The sequence below is a fragment of the Tursiops truncatus genome, chromosome 17 (assembly GCF_011762595.2).
Source record: "Tursiops truncatus isolate mTurTru1 chromosome 17, mTurTru1.mat.Y, whole genome shotgun sequence".
NCBI classification, from domain to species: domain Eukaryota; kingdom Metazoa; phylum Chordata; class Mammalia; order Artiodactyla; family Delphinidae; genus Tursiops; species Tursiops truncatus.
The window spans coordinates 6,928,959-6,944,007 of record NC_047050.1 but is presented as its reverse complement, the minus strand read 5'-3'; positions in this window follow the sequence as shown (position 1 = coordinate 6,944,007).

The following is a 15,049-nucleotide window of genomic DNA, read 5'->3' as shown; positions in this document are numbered from 1 at the left end:
AAGAAAAGAAAGTTATCTGCAGAAGAAAGCATGACTTTATTCCAGTCCCTTAAGTATCTGTGCTATGATTCCAATTAAAGTTCACTAAAGTCTCCATTGAACATCCCTTTTTGTCACACATACTTCAAGTATTTGAGGGTCAGAAGTCCCAAGTGGCAAAGCAATTTGCACTGTAGCCTGGACTTGCTATGAATACTAATTTTTCTCTGGATCTCACTCAGAAGTAGCAGCCTTAAAAATTACTTGGTAAATGAGTTAGAGCAGCACGATTGAAAGTGATATATTTCCTCTAAAATCTGAAGATATCTCTTTGTAATGGTAGGAGGTGTAAGATGCAACAGCAGTATTTTCCTATAGAAAGAATGTCCTAACAGACTCCTGTCTATGCTTCCAGAGGTAGACCCTTCAATTTTCATAGTTGATTTCCCACCCTCTGGCACAATCATGTTTGACAAAGGCATCTATGGTTCTTAATGTTTGCTACTTTCTGATTATCATGTGCTGTGATAATAGTGTAGTATACCAATGTGATGTCATATGGAGGCCAAGAAAATGAACATATCTGTTGTCTAAGTTATGGCAGAGAGTGAAAGATTTGGCATAACACTGAGGCAGGGTAGGGAAAGTATATTGTTGCCTCTGCCAGGTAAAAGCAAATAGCTTTTGATGGTCTTTGCAAAGAAACAATAAGTATATAACAGAAAAAACCCCACATGTATTGGCTTGGCCAAAAAGTTCGTTCAGGTTTTTGTGTACCATCATGTGGAAAGACCCGAATGAACTTTCTGGCTAGCCAATACTACTCCTGAAATGAAGGACTGTCCTAATAAGTTGATCATACCTCTTATTGTCTTACTCTTTATTTGGGGCCAGGCCAGGATGGGTGAGACATGCTGCACCAGAGAAGGTAGTGGAAATTCCTTACTCCATAGCTATGAAAAGAAAATTAAATAATTAAATACGAGCAAAAATGGGCAGAAGACCTAAATAGATATTTCTCCAAAGAAGGTGTACAGATTGCCAACAAACACATCAAAGAATGCTCAACATCACTAATCATTAGAGAAATGCAAATCAAAACACAATGAGGTATCACCTCCCACCAGTCAGAATGGCCATCATCAAAAAATCTAGAAACAATAAATGCTGGAGAGAGTGTGGAGAAAAGGCAACCCTCTTGCACTGTTGGTGGGAATGTAAATTGATACAGCCACTATGGAGAACAGTATGGAGGTTCCTTAAAAATCTAAAAATAGAACTACCACATGACCCAGCAATCCCACTACTGGGCATATACCCTGAGAAAAGCATAATTCAAAAAGAGTCATGTACCAAAATGTTCATTGCAGCTCTATTTACAATAGCCAGGACATGGAAGCAACCCAAATGTCCATTGAGAGATGAATGGATAAAGAAGATGTGGCACATATATACAATGGAATATTACTCAGCCATAAAAAGAAACAAAGCTGAGTTGTTTGTAGTGAGGTGGATGGACCTAGAGTTTGTCATACAGAGTGAAGTAAGTCAGAAAGAGAAAAACAAATACCGTATGCTAACACATATATATGGAATCTAAAAAAGAAAGTTCTGAAAAACCTAGGGCCAGGACAGGAATAAAGACGCAGACATAGAGAATGGACTTGAGGACACGGGGAGGGGGAAAGGGAAGCTGCGATGAAGTGAGAGAGTGGCATGGACATATGTTCACTACCAAATGTAAAATAGATAGCTAGTGGGAAGCAGGTGCATAGCACAGGGAGATCAGCTCCGTGCTTTGTGACCACCTAGAGGGGTGGGATAGGGAGGGTGGGAGGGAGACGCAAGAGGGAGGGGATATGGGGATGTATGTATATGTATAGCTGATTCACTTTGTTATACAGCAGAAACTAACACACCTTTGTAAAGCAATTATACTCTAATAAAGATGTTAAAAAATAAAAAATTTTTAAATAAATAAACTAAGGTAAATAGGCCCCTAATGTGAGCTGTTATGTTTATCTGGCTAGGAGTTAGGCTATTAACTTGTTGCTGTAGGTGTCAGAGGCTCATCTTTTCTCTGGTGTCCTTGTTTTTGTGTCCACAGTTATCTTTGAATTTCCCTAGAGAATTCTTCTTACATGATGTCTGAAATTGCCAGTTGTTTCTGTTGTAATACTCTCTTATTACACATGAGTTCTACTGATGTGGGGGTAATGTATGGACGGAGGAGAAGCATTCAGTAGTCCTATGATTAGGTCTCAGTCATTTAGTAAGTCTATGCCCCTGAGCTGTGACTTAGAGAAGGGATTACCAGCATTATTTTTTCCTCCCATGTATATGAGACAGGACAACTAGATAGCTTGGAAGTTAGATATTTCCTTTCTCACAAGTTGGCTAGGTTCTGGTAAAGTATTTTCCCTTGACAGAAGAATTTTGTTAAGTTGAAAAAAGTGTTCTGAACATATTTCAGAATGGTTGATTTTCCCCTCCTCCTGCCAGATGCTCAAGGAGAGTTCTATCTAATTTATACTCTGAGAACCTAGCAGGACTCCTGGAGTGAAAGCTCTGATAGTGTGAGAACCCTTCTGTGACTGAGCACCCTGGAGTTTTTACTTCTTGTGATTGCCCGCACCGATCTTCTAGCAATCCATCCATCATAGTCTGTGTTTCCATCCCAGTGCTGACTCCAGTGGCAGGTTCCTGCTCTTGGACTTCCGCTCTGATAAGCTGTGCTTCTCTGTATTCTTCTGTCTCTACAATTTTTGGGTTAACAATTTGTCAGACTGGAAACCAGAAGTCCTCAGTTTGCTTCTGCAATTCTAAAGTTGTGCTTTTAAAATCTATTGATGATGATATATAGGTTCACTGTCACCGTTGTATAATACTTCATTCTGTGAATGTATCCAATTTATTTATAATTAATTAATTAATTTTTAATCACGTTAATGAACATTTTGGCAGTTTCTAATTTTTTTTTTTCAAAGTTGCCATGAACCTTCTTGTACCAGTTTCTTAGTGCATATATGAGAGCTTCTCTATGGTATATATATTCCCATAGGTAAACTTGCTGGACATCAGAGTAGGAAAATTTCCACCCTGCCTAATTTCTCTTCCAACAACTAGTGGTATCAGGAAGAAACAAATTTCATCCCCAGTGTTCCATGTTCTAAGAAAGAAATTTCATGACCTCTCACTCAGTCCCTTAGTTCTCTGCCAGTGCCACCCATTGGCTGAATCAAACTTGAAGCTAATATCAAGGGAGCTTGGGTGATACAATCTTCAGGATTCAACCTTTTGGGACTAAAAACAGAGCAAAAAAACAGAGAAGAATGGATTTGGGAGACGAGTGAAAGAAAACAACCAGAAGAACACTTGTACCAATTTATACTTCCTTCAATAGTGTATAAGAATTTCCATTGTTTCACATTCCTGCCACATTTTTTAAAAATGATGATGTCATAATTTAAAACGTTTGTGAATTTAATGGTGGAATTTACCTTGGTTTTTTTTTTTGAATTTTATTTTATTTATTTTTTTATACAACAGGTTTTTATTAGTTATCCATTTTCTACATATTAGTGTATATATGTCAATCCCAATCTCCCAATTCATCATTTACCTTAGTTTTCAATTTCCATTTTCCTAATTTTCAGTGTAATAGAGCATCTTTTCATGTTTTGATCTATTTTTAAATTTGGAGTATACACATGTATATATACGTATATATATCAATAGTTAAACATCTTTCAATGATGTTTTGTATTTTTCAGTGTACAAGTTTTGCACTTCTTTTGTTAAATTTATCCTGAAGTATTTAATTCTTTTGCATGCAACTGTAAGTGAAATTATTTTATTAATTTCAGTTTCAGATTCTTCTTTTTTGGGTATAGAAATGCAACTTATTTCGTATATTTATCCTGTGCTATCAATGTACTAAAATTTAAATGGATAGTTTCTGCATCAGGTACTATACATCAAAGCATCAAAAATAAAAGCTTTTTGTAAGCTGAACCAATTCTAAATTATCATCCTCAATGCTCCAAATTTTAGAGTAAGGAGTGTGATTAGGTAAAGAAGACCGTATGATGCTAGAAAGAGCATGTTATTCTCTACAAGCATCATTTTTAAAAGCAGAATTGTCAGTTCAAATCCTCTGTAAATGTCTGTGAAGCAGTCAGATAGCTGTTTCTTTGCCTGTGCCAACATATTTTTCCCAAAATGAGGTGTCTGTATATTCAGCCAATCAAATAAACTGTCTGGCTGAACATCCTAAGGTGCTTTAAAATTCAGTAAATAATACTAATCACTTCCATTTCAGTATTGATATTAAAGGCCCTATTCATACCATTAAAAAAAGTGGAAGGCAGCTGTTCTGTGCTTTTCTTTAGAATATGTATGTGGAAGTCTGCTTGCATAATGAGAAATATGCCTGTATTCTGTGTTTATTTGTATTTGAGAGGTTTAGAGAAGGCATGGATAAAGACATACTAGTGACACAGGAACTTAACGAAAACACCTCTTTTGGCTCCAAGGGGGTGGCGTGGAGGAGGGGCTGTGGTGTGATCAGAAGTGGTTTCCATTTTTATAAGAATGTTGACTGCATCTGAGATACCTTGAAAATTTAATTGATTGATGTTGTTAAGTGCATGATTGTAAAAATCTCAGAAATGCTCAAATTTACTAAGCCTAATTACTTGATGCAGCAAAGACTTTCTAGATATGTACAGCATATGTTTAACTTAAATACTCAATTTTATGTTCATATTGATCTACTATAATGGTAGTAAAAATACATCCCACATTGAGAGATTTCTATTTAAAAATGTGCTTAATTTTTAAAAAATGATACCCTCATCTTTCTTCTGCACATACACCTCCTAAATTGTACTATTCCTTGACTGCAGTTGATATTTACTTTAAAACTCCAGCTTTAATTACAGATTACAGCTCTCATATCATTTGATCCCTATAAACACTGGTCCTTTTGGTGCTTCAAATAAAAGAGCATGATTTCCCAGAAACATAACTATCTGTCAGAAACCAAATTTTGATTTCTCTGAATTTTGTTTATTTACAGTCAAGAATCATTTACTTAAACTTCTTTTGAAAAGCACAAGCCACATTTTAATTGGATTTTGCCAGAACAAAGACTCAGTTACAATGAGTGAATTAAAATTCTTTACTAATTATTTTTGGGTTTTATATACACTTTGCCCTTTGGGGTGGGGGGAGAGTTGGAGTAGTTGCCCAAGTTCACTTGACTTTTATGAATCCTTTGTATAACTGCCCAAGCCATTTCTTCATCTTAGGTGGAAAAAAATCAATTCTATGAAAAAAAAGTTCTGACAAAATTTGCCAAGGATACCTTTGATAAATTAGGGAGGAAGTACAGCACAAATTACAGTTTATTTTTTCTTCCACTCTCTACACGTGAATCTCAAATACTCTATTTCTCCCCCGGGCTATTGTCTCCCTTCATTCACTCACCCCACAATGCCCCCTCCACCCCACACACACCTGTCTCACACACAAACACATCCTTTCCTCACTATATAATGCAAGTATTTGAGCAACTTGTAAATTGCATTTTTAACTCACTGATCTTCAATCTTTAGCATGCTGATCTCACCCTTTAATATCCAAGCAAAATGCTCAAGCTTCCATTACGTGTGCCAGAGAAAGACCATGTTTACAAATACTTTGAGGTTGATTTATGTCCTGCTCTCGATTCTTACTTCTCATTCAATCATCAAACCCACTTGCAATCTCACCTCCTGAAGCTGAGATCTTGACTACCTCACTCACTTTGTCCCAAGGGTAGACACTTGCATTTCTCCTCATTCATCAAGGCACCACTGATACAAAGTTGTTTGGATAACAGATTTTTTTACTACAGGTTTGAAAATAACTAAAGATTATTCTAGAAGAGAGGAGCAAACAATTTCCAATTGAATATTTGGCATCACTTTTTCTAACTCATCCCACAAGTAAACTTTCAGTAAACCCTTCAGACACAACATTTCATATGTAACTGAGGTTTGCATCCCTACCCCGGCACTTTTTTCATCTCCCAGGATCAAGAACATTTCAAAATTCCTGTTGTATTTTATTTTCTTCATCAAAGTAATTACTCATCTAGCCTAACCGGGAGCTTCACTAAACAGTTTATCTCTTAGGATTGTTTATACCAACTTTGCCTTATGCAGACTGTTAGCTTCCTGGAGGGGAATTGTCTTGTCTTTTCATTTTCTTTTATGTGACACATAGCAGAGCCCCCACGTGGATAAGGATATTAGCTTTTGCACAGCAAAGGAAACCATAAACAAGACCAAAAGACAACCCTCAGAATGGGAGAAAATATTTGCAAATGAAGCAACTGACAAAGGATTAATCTCCAAGTTTACAAGCAGCTCAATAACAAAAAAACAAACAACCCAATCCAAAAATGGGCAGAAGACCTAAATAGACATTTCTCCAAAGAAGATATACAGACTGCCAACAAACACGTGAAAGAATGCTCAACATCATTAATCATTAGAGAAATGCAAATCAAAACTACAATGAGATATCATCTCACACCAGTCAGAATGGCCATCATCAAAAAATCTACAAACAACAAATGCTGGAGAGGGTGTGGAGAAAAGGGAACCCTCTTGCACTGTTGGTGGGAATGTAAATTGATACAGCCACTATGGAGAACAGTATGGAGGTTCCTTAAAAAACTACAAATAGAACTACCATACGACCCAGCAATCCCACTACTGGGCATATACCCTGAGAAAAGCATAATTCAAAGAGTCATGTACCAAAATGTTCATTGCAGCTCTATTTAAAAGAGGCAGGACATGGAAGCAACCTACGTGTCCATCATTGGATGAATGGATAAAGAAGATGTGGCACATATATACAACGGAATATTACTCAGCCATAAAAAGAAATAAAATTGAGTTGTTTGTAGTGAGGTGGATGGACCTAGAGTCTGTCATACAGAGTGAAGTAAGTCAGAAAGAGAAAAGCAAATACCGTATGCTAACACATATATATGGAATCTAAGAAAAAAAAAAAAAGGTCATGAAGAACCTAGGGGTAAGATGGTAATAAAGACACAGACCTACTAGAGAATGGACTTGAGGATATGGGGAGGGGGAAGGGTAAGCTGTGACAAAGTGAGAGAGTGGCATGGACATATATACACTACCAAACGTAAAATAGATAGCTAGTGGGAAGCAGCTGCACAGCACAGGGAGATCAGCTCGGTGGTTTGTGACCACCTAGAGGGGTGGGATAGGGAGTGTGGGAGGGAGGGAGATGCAAGAGGGAAGTGATATGGGAACATATGTATATGTATAACTGATTCACTTTGTTATAAAGCAGAAACTAACACACCATTGTAAAGCAATTATACTCCAATAAAGATGTTAAAAAAAAAGAAAAACGAAACTGGTATTTCCCTCTAATCAGTAAAATGACCTGCAGGCAGGCACTCCCCCCCAACCCCCCCAAAAAAGAAAGCTTTAAATAATGTACTTTTGCTAACTGGAAGTCTCTTGTTTTAAAATTCAGATACCTTATTTTTATTTTATTTTTTTATTTTTATTGGAGTATAATTGCTTTACAATGTTGTGTTAGTTTCTGCTGTACAATCAAATGAATCAGCTTCATGTATCCCTATGTCCCCTCCCTCTTGGACGTCCCTCCCACCCCCGCATCCATCCCACAGAGCACTGAGCTGAGCTTCCTGTGCTTTTAGCCTGTTCCAGCGAGCTATCTATTTTATGCATGGTAGTGTATATATGTCCATCCTAATCTCCCAGTTCATCCCACCCTCCCCTTCCCCCGCTGGGTCTACATGTCTGTTCTCTACATCTACGTGTCTATTCCTGCCCTGCAAATAGGTTCATCTGTACCATTTTTCTAGATGCCATATATATGCGTTAATATATGATATTTGTTTTTCTCTTTCTGGCTTACTTCACTCTGTATGACAGACTCTGGGTCCATCCACATCTCTACAAATGAATGAAGTGGTTAAGTAATAATAATGTCATCCACCAACATATGGCAAAATTAATATGGTTTATTATGTATTTTATAAGGGATATGTAATTTCATACCAATATGTATAAATACAGACCTTTTCCTCTAGCATGATTAAATACCTAGAGAAAGAACTTTTAACCACATGGGAAAAGTAAAGTAATATATCATCTTTATTGAGTTTTTGGGAGATATGTATTTTTTTCATTCTGTAAGGTCTTCCTAAACTTAATGTGTAGTAGATCTGAGGCTGTAGCAATCTAGCATATACTATTTTCTGCATATTGCAATAAGCATGTTAGGTTCATCCTTGTTCTGAATTGTTAGAAATACTTAGCTGGACAAGTCTAAAAGGGTTAATCCAGTTACTAAGTTAACAAGAATTAAGGTCAGTGATTACATTATACATAGAAAAAAGTTGTCCCATTTGCAGAAATATGAAAGAATTGAGCTTTGAATCCTCACAAGCAACTGAATGATGCTTTCAGCAGTACATCTCATATGTATAAAATTTGTATAGACATTGTCATTAAAACCTCTAGTTCAGCAATTAAAACTATTTGCTTCATGGAAATGGACTTCACTCTGTGTGCTTTATGCTATTCTGAACATCTTAAAACTTTCTGAACACCAATCTTTTGATCTATAAAAATGATAGAGATTTTAAGGCACAGCAGAGAAAAAGTAGAGCATTTTAGGAGAAGTGTAATCTTCCAAATGTCTCTTTTTGTTAAAGCAACTATAAATGTTTTAGAAAACACAATGTTTTAGAAACCCTTTGTAAGGACTGCTGAGTATCTATATGTTATCTATGTCTTCACTCTAAAAGAAAAATAAAAATCAATGATATATAAAAATAACTTGGAAAAGATCCATGAGAAAATTAAATTTAGTATCTTCTAACTTCTCCTAAAGAAAGAAAATCAAGCCTGAATAATTTTGTATGAGAATAAGTGGGATAGAAATATCAATTTAACTAATGTGTTTTGGTCACAGTCTTCACCAAAAAATAATAAGTTTTGCATTGTATCTATGTCCTGACAAATAATTCTGACTCTCAGTTCCATCCCTGTATAAGAGGTCCAGAGGATTCATCTAAAGGGCTATGTATATCTTTTAAAGCAACCGAAAGAAGTATTCAAATGTTTAGATGAACATTTGGAAGTCATGAAATATTATTATTTATTCAAAATTAATAATCAAATGTCAATGACTCAGCATTGAACAGGACTTGTAGTTCACAGTGTGTAACTTACTAAAAGTTACTAGAAAGACACAATTTATTGTGTTTCCTGAGAAGAACATCAGTCATGGAGGCCTGAGAACTTTTGTGTGTGGTAGTAAATTTTTAAAGGTGACATAACTTGGCATATATAAAGCAGACATATTATGAACTATTTCTTCTATAGAGTCATAGGAAATTGAAAAGTAAAAAAATATATATAAAAGATAGACCTGGGCTTCTCTGGTGGCGCAGTGGTTAAGAATCTACCTGCCAATGCAGGGGACATGGGTTTGGGCCCTGGTCCAGGAAGATCCCACATACCGCAGAGCAACTAAGCCTGTGCACCACAACTACTGAGCCTGTGCTCTAGAGTCCGCGAGCCACAACTACTGAGGCTGCGAGCCACAACTACTGAAGCCCACGTGCCTAGAGCCCGTGCTCTGCAACAAGAGAAGCCACCGCAATGAGAAGCCCGCGCACCATAAGGAAGAGTAGCCCCTGCTCACGCAACTAGAGAAAGCCCATGTGCAGCAATGAAGACCCAATGCAGACAAAAAAAAGAAAAAGATAGACCTATCTTTAATAACAGCGGCCTCATAGGATAGTGAAGACATAAATAGATCTGAAGCAGATAAAGAGGAGAAGCAGAAGCCGGGGAGAGGGAGAGAGAAGGGAAAAGGAAGTTGATATCTGTTCTATGGACAGTTATTGAGTGTCTACACCAGGCTAGCCATCATGCTGGGCACTGGCATACACCACAAATAAGACATGCATGCTTCTTGCCTTCAAGGAACTTACAGGCCAACAGTAAAGGCTAACATGTAAATAAGTAATTACAATGCAATGAAAATGAATGCTACAATAAGATTATACATAGAATACTATAGAAACACTGAGAAGAAAGCAACCGGCAGTTATCATCTGGCTCAGCGTAAAGTCACAGGAGAGGATTCTAGCAAAGACACATAAGGTTCTTTCTATTTTTGGTTCTCTATATTTCTCCTTTTTAAAACTATTTCTATAGCAAGGGAGGAAAATGAACAAGAGAAATGAATTTATCCACGGCAAGAGGTAGGATAATTCCTCCAACACATAAATAAGAAATTTCCCTTTTTGAGTCCACTGACTTCTTCCCAGAAGACGTAATTTTATTTACGTAGTTCATCCTGAAGTAATTCTACAAGGAAGCAGGTTCCTTTAAAATGAGATAAAATATTGGCAATAAGAAATATCAACACTCACTGGAGGCAAGAAATTGTTTTTCATCCTTTTCTCCGTTGGCAGGTGGTGTCCCACGCACATTACCTACGGAAATGCGAATGCTGTGTGAGTTTAGATGCCAGACGAAGTGGTGATGTCAGCACTTAGGGTGGTCAAACATTAGTCTACTCACCAAGAATGCTCAAGTGCCAGATCCTTGTGGAATTCTTCTAAGTTATCCTCACTCCACATGAGTTTCTAATTCTTCCATCAATCATGCTTTCTCATTTTAAACGGTTTTCCCTTTGGAGAGGATTTGGGTGCAATCTTTGGGACAAGGTTGTTGGGAAGTTCATTATTTTATTGTCCTTCCTACACTTCTTTGTCTGCCTTGGGCCACTTGTAGCCAAACACTGTTTCAAAAAGACTCTACATAGGCAGTGATGTGTACTTCCCATTGCAGACATAAGGTTAGTTCGACCCATTACTGGTGATGTTAAATTTGATCACTTGTTTACGATGATGAACGCCAGATCTTTCCATTGTAATGACACATTTTCTTTTTGTAATAAATGCATAATATCTATGGATGGTCCCATAGTGATAGTGTGACCTCTTCCCAACAATCTTTCACTTCGCGGTGTTACCATTTGTCAATAACCCTTTCCTGAACCATTTTTACTGCATGTTGCAAACTAGCGCTCTCTAATCCGATCATCCATTCTGCATGTATTATCTGGCAGTCTTCAGTAGAGAAAAGATTTAGTCTCTCTCTCACCACTCAAATACACATTCTATGAATATCACTGTGAACTCATGGATTCATTTCTGTTCAATATGTTCCAATACATCAGTATCATTAGTTTGCTGCTCATATTGCTCTGAATTTGACCAGTGAGAGTTCTGATAAGTCACCTCCTAGGTCCCTTTGACATATCTCGGTTAATCTTTGATTACTTTCTATTCTGTTTCACCTTGCATGTTCTCTGCTGCAGCCCTGGTATTAGACATTTCTTTAAAAAAAATTAAATTCTTTAATATGGTGAATTTCATTATTAATTTCCTAATATTAAACCATCTTTGCACTCCTAGAATAAATTCCACAGGGCTATTTTTCAACCTGTTCTTTGCTAATATTTTATATAGTATTTTTACTTCAATATTTGTGAGTAAATTTGGTGTATGGTTATCCATTTTATGCTATATTTATCAGGTTTTAAAATCCGTGTTACACTTGATCCATGTAAAGAATTTGAAAGCTTTCCTTCTTTTTCATATGAATCTGGAACCATTTAAATAACATTGGGGTTAACTATTCTATGAAAGATTATTAGAATTCTCCTGTAAAACCACCTGGGCCTAGTTTTTTTTTTATTATTATTATTTTCTAGCTGGAAGGTGTTAGGTATTTCACTGATAATTTTCATTATTTATTCTATGAATATTTGTTTAATTGTTCTATTTTTACTGAAGTCAATTTTAGTAAACTTTACTTTTCTAAAAAATTATCTATTTCTTGCAGTTCTAAAATTTATTTTCATAACACTGTCTAAAGCAGACCTCTATGAATTTTGATGTCTCTGTTTCAATTATTATTTATCATTTGTGTGTACTAGTATTCATTACTTTAGCTATTGGTTTGGTTATTTTGCCATTTTTTAAAAGAAATAAAATTTTAATTTATGTATCAATAAAAGTGCTAGTTAGTGCCCTCTGGAATGATTTTATTTACCTAACAGGTGCAATCTGCAGTCTGAAAAGCATTGCTTCAAGATCTAGTCATTAGTCTTAAAAGCTGGAAATTTAGCACATGCCTGCAACATTTTTGAAAGCTAAGATGTTTGGAGGATGTACTCTTGAGGTGCAAAAATTCTCTCTGTTCCAAGTCAGTTATTTTGGGGAGTCCAAGGATGGGCTCTAATGTCTAGTGTGTGTGTGTGTGTGTCTCCTTAATATAGTTTAATTCTGAGCCCAGAATATACCTTAAAGTGAGGGGATCATAACTGATTCATCTACAACTTTGCATTAAAACCTAACCTATTTCAAACCAATGAGAATCTAAAGAGAGTTTGCTTTATCATCATTTTAAAAGCACAGTTGATACATTGATAATTGGCCTTCTACCCACCCTCTATTTGGCTACAGATATATGTTTAGCTCTTCTAGCTCCTATTAAATCTTTGACAACTACAACCTAGGAGATTTGAGGAAGAAAAGAAATGTGGATCTACTTCTATGCGCAGCAACTGTGGTTTTCACCTACACCAGTCACTTTGCCATTGTTTGCTGAGCCCAAACACCGTCTTCAAAAAGGGCCTCCACTGAAGTTTGGGTATCAGTAGAGCAAAATGTCTAAAAGGTCACTTTTAATAATGATAAAAATGAAGTTAAATATACTTTAGAGCTTTTATAATCTTGGCACTCAAGGCAAACTACAGGGAACATGCATGCAGTCAGCTGACATTCATATCTGGTAATACACCAAGTGTTTAATGAATCGCAATGGTAGTCAATAAAGTACAAGGCAAAGTTCTAGAGAAAGACAGAAAGAGAGAAAAAGAAGCTAAGGGCGAGCAGCATTGCTTATCCATTAACAGTCCTTCAGCTATCCAGAACCATGGCAACCTCAGCATAGTTCCAGAATTATGCATCTTTTCATTGCTTCTCACTAACTCTTAGGCTTATTGCCTATAAAGTCAGTCTTTTGCTATAAGAACATATCTCTCAATTTTTCATTTCTATGTCTCTTCTTACTTGTTTCCTTTTTTTTTTTTTTTTTACCTCTTACCTACCTTGCAAATAAAAGAAAATATGCTCATGAATGGGAAATTAAATGCAGGACTAAATGTTAAATTTCTCTGGCTTTTACATTCTTACAAGTATTACTTAGCAATAAGAAGTCACTTAAAATGAATGAGCCTGATTTAATTTGGCAAAGCTTAAGGCCTATAAAATTAAGTGGGTTTTTATCACCCTACATTCTTAGCCTCTTTTCATTCTGCCATGGAATTAATGTTTTACCTTAGGTGGAACTATAGCAAAATATTTTTTAAAAGAATGGTTTTATTTTATTTTCCTCTGCTTTTCCACTTAAACTACAATTTGCCACACTATTATTAAGTTTACATAAAAATCAGAGTTAAAATATTTCTTTATTGTGTTAATCAATTTTCTATACAAAATAATTTTCCTGAAGTACCCCAGAGAATAAAGCACAGTTATTTTTATTCAAAGTAAATAATATTCTTAGAAAAAATAGCCTTATTTTAAGATCTAGGTCTCATAAGTTTTATTGATATCAGAATATGATGAATTCCTTTATAATAAAATGAAAATATTTTGCTTCTTTATATAGTCACATTCATTACAAATTGATTTTTCTGGTTATATATTTTTCAACAGTTATCAAAATTTCCTTTGAAAAACTATTTTTTTCACTTTTATTCCTGCATCAAAATTCATTAGAGAAATACAGCATCAGTATTTGGCAATCAGCATTTCTTCTACATGTGTTTTAATGGGTAAGATAAAAATCAATTCAGGGGCTTCCCTGGTGGCACAGTGGTTGAGAATCTGTCTGCCAATGCAGGGGACACGGCTTCGAGCCCTGGTCCGGGAAGATCCCACATGCCGCGGAGGAACTAAGCCTGTGTGCCACAACTACTGAGCCTGCGCTCTAGAGCCCGCAAGCCACAACTACTGAAGCCTGTGCACCTAGAGCCCGTGCTCTGCAACAAGAGAAGCCACAGCAATGAGAAGCCCGTGCACCGCAATGGTGAGTAGCTCCCGCTCACCACAACTAGAGAAAAGCCCGCACATAGCAACGAAGACCCAACGCAGCCATAAATAAATAAATAAATTTATTAAAAAAAAATCAATTCAGATATAATTATGTGTGGGAAATAGTGCAAAATGGCAAACAAATTTTGCAAAAATAACATGTTTATTTTTCAATTTAATAAATGAGATCTGAAACAAAGAGTAAATAATTTAAAAAAGTACCCACAGAGCAATCTTTAAGATAAAATTTTTCCTTGGATCTCCCAAGTGTGATTCATTTAGACATGTGATGTGCTATATTTAGCTAATATAATTCATAAGATAATCACAAATGATTTATAGCCTTTTAAATAAATAAAATTATGTATATGCATATTTATATGAATAATGCCAGGCAGACATAGACATAATAACAATTCAATATTGAATGAAAACATGTTAACTGATTTGTTACATATTTACTTCCTGCCACCATTATATATGACTATACTGCATTGAGACGGTAAGTTTCTTTGAGATCATATGGACAGACCACCTCCAATGACAGATGTCTAATTTGAGGGCCAGTGGTTTTGAAGATGTGATCTGAGAGTGTTCAGGTGGGTGCCAGCCCAGGGGTGGGATGAAGCCAGTGGAGACCTGCTTTCTAGGGTGTTGGATTAAAGCTCTCGGGGAAGGACCCCGCAGCCAGGCATTTCACAAGTTGGTCTAAGGTAATGGGAGTGGTCAGTAATGCAGTGAAAGGGCCCAGGAGTATACAGTCTGATGAGTGTCTTGATTTTGACCATATGGAGGCCTCTGGTAATGTTAGTGAGGGTAATTTCA